The sequence below is a fragment of the Mus musculus genome, chromosome 5, assembly GCF_000001635.26.
Source record: "Mus musculus strain C57BL/6J chromosome 5, GRCm38.p6 C57BL/6J".
Taxonomy (NCBI): Eukaryota; Metazoa; Chordata; class Mammalia; order Rodentia; family Muridae; genus Mus; species Mus musculus.
In genome coordinates, this window is record NC_000071.6 from 118,354,770 (window position 1) to 118,360,405 (window position 5,636).

The window sequence follows — 5,636 nt, forward strand, 5'->3', positions numbered from 1 at the left end:
CACACACACACACACAAATCCTTTAGCCTCTGGGAAAAGCGGGAGCAATGGAATTCTTCAGAACAATTGCAGGGAATCTCTTTATCTTGATGGAATTAGGCTGCTTAATAAACTAGCCGGGAGCTACCTTGGACTCCCTCTGGAAACACACTCCACCACATTTTCTTCCTGGCACTCAACAGGCAGGAGAGAAATAGATTGTTGTTTTTTTTGTTTTGTTTTTTGTTTTTTTCCTTCCTGTGCTGCCCCTGAGACACAGGTTCAAGCTTGCCCTTCACTACCAAGCCAGCTTAATTCTCTGGAACTCTTCCTTGAACGTCAGCAGCCCGAGGGCTTTGTGCTCAAAGAGCAAGCTCTCAACTGGCATTTCAGGCCAGATGAGAAGATTCTGCTGTTTCTGTGCCCCTACAGGGGGATTACTGTGAAGGTCTGCTGGCAGGCAGGGCAGCATGCCTGGGGAGAGAGAATCAGAAGGTCTAAAGGTTTGATAGCAGAAAGCTAGCCAGGGCTCTGAGTTCAAACCCCACCCTACTTAAAGCTGTTGAGTTCTGCCCATAGCTTCTACAGTCCCACCCTTGGTCTTCTTTCTTCTGGAAAAAGCAACTTCATGTAAGGACCTCTTGCCTTCCTCTGGCCAAGAGGTAAACGCACAATTTTGACCATGCCAGATGAGGTTCTCTCAGAATTTAGGACTCTGTAGCCTTGGCGCAAATCCATCAAGGCATCTGGAAACCTCCCCGGGACCCCCCTGGGTCTCCATAGCCAGGGCAATCCCTGTGCCTTTCTAAGACTGTTTGGCTATTTTATGTTTTAAAATCTCTCTGGAAGCTTCTAATTCTGTTTCTGTTGTCTGTCTGTCCATCTCTTTCTGTGTGCATGTGCATGTGTATTTAGGGATAGGTGCGGGGGGTTTCACGTTGTGTCGGGCAGGCCTTTTGCCACTGAGCTACATCCTAGGCCCCACCCCACCCCCTTATTTTTCTTGCTGGCTCACATTGCTTTCTTCTTCCCTCCCTCTACCCTTCCCTCCCTCCCTCCCTGGCTCCCCCATCCCCACCCCCTTCTATTCAAGTTAGCCAGTCAAATTCTGCCTCTGGCCAAGGTGACTGTACTCAGGGCTGTTTGCCAGATGAACACAAGCAGATACAGCAGAGGAGAGCTGTGAGCGCTATAAAGACGGGCTAACTCTGTAAAGCCTGGGCCCAGCTTTCTGCTTGAGGTTGTGACACGGGGACGGTGGGGACGCAGAGCCCAAGAGAGTGTGTGGCCTCCTCAGGATGGGACAGAGGGTTGAAGAGGTTGGAGTTTGTGAGGCTAAATCCCAAAGAGTCACTCACTTAATAGTGTCATAAATTGGCACAGGGGACTCATTGGGCCAGAGATTGAATGCCAAATTGCTCCGGCATTGGGCAACACACTACAAAGCTGGCAGAGTGTGCAGTGGCTGGTATAGCGTGGGCCAAGTCATTTGAGGAGTGCTTCTGGGTCTGGGGACGTTCAAGTTCTAGCAAGTAAAACAGGCGCCATGGGTTGAACAGCTAAGGCATTTCCTGGAGGCCACGGAGAGGCTGTGTCTGGGTGGCGGGGCTAAAACAGGGTCTCGGAGGTGGGATTGTGGGGGGAGACAGAGAAACAAACCTGGGAAAGTCAATTCAATGACTTTCCCCAAACAAAATTTCAGAGGATAAAAGAACTAAAGCAGGTAGTCTGTTGTGTGTCCAGCCCTGGAAGAAGCACAGAGAGCGCCCCCCCCCCCCAGAGCATCCTCAGGCAGTATAATGTCAAATGCCCAGAGCCATTGAACAGAGGAGGGTTTGGGAATGGTTTCATAAATAAGGCCAGAGGTAGGAAGAAGAGGGAGGTGGGGAAACAGCTCAGTAAAGTGCTTGCATGAGGACCCAAGTTCAAATCCCCAGAACTCATGTAAAAGTAGGATGCCGTGCTGGGTAGTTCTGTGTCAGCTTAACACAAGCTGGAGTCATCAGAGAGAAAGGTGCCTCAGTTGAGGAAATGCCTCCATGAGATCAGGCTGCAGGCAAGCCTATAGGACATTTTCTCAATTGGTGATTGATGTGGGAAGGGTTCCGCCCACTGTGGGCAGAGCCATCCCTGGGCTGGTGCTCCTGGGTTCTCTAAGAAAGCAGGCTGAGCAAGCCACGGGGAACAAGCCAGTAAGCAGCATCCCTCCATGGCCTCTGCATCAGCTCCTGCTTCCAGATTGCTGCCTTGTGTGAGTTCCTGCCCTCACTACTTTGGATGATAAACTGTGTTATGGAACAGTGAGCGAAATAAACCCTTTCCTCCTAAAGTCACTTTTCAGCATGGTGTTTATCACAGCCATGATGACCTTAAGACAGATAGGGTTAAACTCGTCTGCCATCCCAAAGCTGGGGAAACAGATACAGGAAAATACTTGGGACTCACAAGCTAGCCAGACGAATTGCATCAGTGAGCTTCAGATTCAGTGACTCTGTCTCAAAAAGAAGGAAAAAAAATATGGTGGAGGGGCTGGAGAGATGGCTCAGCAGCTAGGAGCTCTTACTGCTCCTCCAGAGGACCTGAGTTCACTTCTCAACACCTACATTAGTCAGCTCACAATGGCCTGTGGCTCTGCTTCTGGAGAGATGCAATGACTGGCATCTATGAGTACCTGCCTGCACGCAGACATATATCACACACGTGTTACTAAAGAGAATAAAAATAAATCTTTTTTAAAATGTGGTAGAAGGCAACTGAATAAGACACTGGATGTTGACTTCTGGCCTCCATGAGTAGGTGCACATGCATACTTGCACACACATACACATATGTACATACTTACACACACACTCACACACACAAACAACACACACACACTCACACATGTACACACATACACATTAACATGCATGTATATACACACTCTCACACACTCATACATGTATGCACACATTCACACACACATATACACACTCATACATACACACATTCATACACATTCACACACTCACAAACATACACACACTCACACATGAATATACACATACACATACATATTCATACACACACTCACATAAACACTCACACATGTACACACACATACACTCACACACATATCCACACTCATACACATGCCTACACTCACATACACATATACACATACTCATACACATACACACTCATACATACATACATACACTCACACATACACATACATACTTACACATGCATACACTCTACACACATCTACATACACACATATACACACGTACACACTCATACACATATACATACACCTACACAAACACACACACACACCACCTACACAGAAGAAACAGGGGAGTATAAAGAACAGAAGAATGGCAAGGAGCGGAGATTGTTTAAAAATGGATGAAGAGGAAGAAGCACCAATCGGAACATCAATATAAAATAGTTTAACAGCGCACTAAAGACTGCGAAAGAAAAATATCAGTCCATTTAATGGCTCGGCAGACATTATTCAAACGGAAGAGCAAGGAGAAAAAAAATAATTTACAGTATGACAAACCAGATGAGTAGCTGGACCCCAACAGGGAGTGGGGTGGGCAGAAGATACCAAAGCAAATACAGGAAATGAAAATTCCAACTTCAAGTCGGGGTTAGGGGTAAGGGACTTGCTGTGGAGGCCCTGCCTCAGAGAACGTGGGGGAGTCCCACGGTGGGCACCCTAACTCACCAGGGAAACTGCTGTTCCCTCTTTGGCTTTCTCATCTCTCCAGTAAAAGAATTTAGAAACAGACTCGGTAGGAAGCACATGGAGAATTTTGCTAGAGTTTGAAAGAAAATGGCAGGGCAGGCTGGAAATGCTCACAGCCTCCGGGAAGGGGGATCTAGAGAGGACGGGAGGCTGTGTGTTCAGTAATGGAGATCAGCAAACATGGGGGCAAGCCACATGGTAGAAGAGGTCAGGGCTGATGCAGAGAAAGATCTAGTAAGCTCAAAGTGGGCAGGAGAAAATGTGCTTCCGCTTTAGCTGGAAAGAGACAGGAGGGCAGTCCCTCCTTCTGAGGAAGAAGTGTGGCCTTGGTACATCAGCTTTTCTCCACACGTGGGGACCTCTGTTGTCTCCGATGCCCACATCTCTGCTCTCTGTCATTTAACATCCTTCTGCTAGATTCTGCCCACCTCATGGCAGAGCCCAGAGCAATCCAGTTGCCTTTCACCTGATGGTTTAGACACCTTAGTCACTCTGCTCAACTCATTCAGTCTAGACCACACACCCATCCCTGAATCAGGAAGTCCTGACTCTGTCTAGCCTGGTTCTGGATCACAAACTACCCCACAAATAAGAAAGTTGAAGAGAGATGGTCTCCCAGTATAAGATGCCATCACAGACACTGGACAGCCAAAACCATAGGAGTTTACTACCCCCACCCCCTTCCACCCAGCAAAGCACAGCATAGTGAGAGCTGTCGAGCAAGCTACCTCCAAATGCGGCTTGGAACACACAACTCCCTTCATCTTTGCTACTGTATAAGGAAGACTACTTATTTGCTTATTATTTATTTGTGCATGGTCTCATGTAGCCCAGGCTGGCCCCAAACTCACAGTGTAGCCAAGGATGACCTTGAACTTCTGTGTCCCCTGCCTCCCCTGCTGGAGACAAAACCCAGACCCTCCGTGCATGTGAGACAGGAACTCTACTGGAACTCTCTCTGTGTTCCCCAGTGTACAGACAGGAAACAGAGAGGTCATCTTATACTTGGCCACACAGCAAGTGAAGGGCGGCCCTGAGATAGATGAAAACCCACAGCCGGGTTCTCTGAGACTCAGCTGCCTGTGGTGAAGACAAATTTCCAGGTAGGACTTGGGCTCCATTGCCCCCCCCCCCCGCCCCCAAACCAGTAATGATTGCCATCAGAGGAAAGAGAATTTCAGCAAAAAATAAATAAAAAATAAAAATGATAAAAATTATGTTACCGCTGCCACCATGCAGATGAGAAAGAGTGCTTATGGCTGCCTTCAAGGGGGGGGTGAGAAAGAGGGAGGCGGGGTCAGGATCTAGGGCTTGAGGTTTGAGCTCTACTAGTTTCCTGTAGCACAGAAAGGGGTCTTTGAAGTTGACAACTCTTGGATGCGTCAAGATAGCTGATATTTCCCCTCCATCTTCCCTATAGTCTAAGTGTCTGTCCTCCACCTCAGTTCCATAAAGGGACACTTGCCACTGGGTCCACCTCGCTCCACCAGGGAATCCAGGAGGATCAACCAAGATTTAATTTTTCCAAGTATGGTCCTATTAAATAAGGTCTTATTCATAGGTTCTGAGGGGTGGGTGTGTGGGTGGGTGGGTGGGTTGGTGTGTTCCACCGTGTCTCCTTTGTTACCGTGTATCTTTTTTCTCTTTTGTTTTGCGGTTTTCTGCCCTCTTTTCTGGAAGGTATGCACTGCCTGCTTCTGTGGTTATTTTCGCCTAACAGCTGTGTTTCCGGCAAGCAGCTGAGGGGTTCTTCTGACTCAGCAAAACCAGAGAGCTAACTGTCAAGAAGTCGCTCGAGCGGGGCTAGAAATAAAGATGCCGTTCCTCCAGCATCACCCCCCCAGTCCCCCCCTCAACTCCATTCACTTCCTTCCCCATGGGTACCTTTGAAAAACCTCATAAAGTGCTTTTTAAAACCTGC

The 5,636-nt window shown here is 48.0% G+C and overlaps 1 long non-coding RNA gene across 1 annotated transcript; it reads left to right on the forward strand.

Moving 5' to 3' along the window:
* Positions 1-5,139: 5,139 nt before the first annotated feature.
* Gm46942 lies at positions 5,140-5,636 on the forward strand. The gene is made up of 2 exons (XR_001785047.1): positions 5,140-5,243; positions 5,396-5,636. It is a non-coding gene; the product is annotated as a predicted gene, 46942 (long non-coding RNA).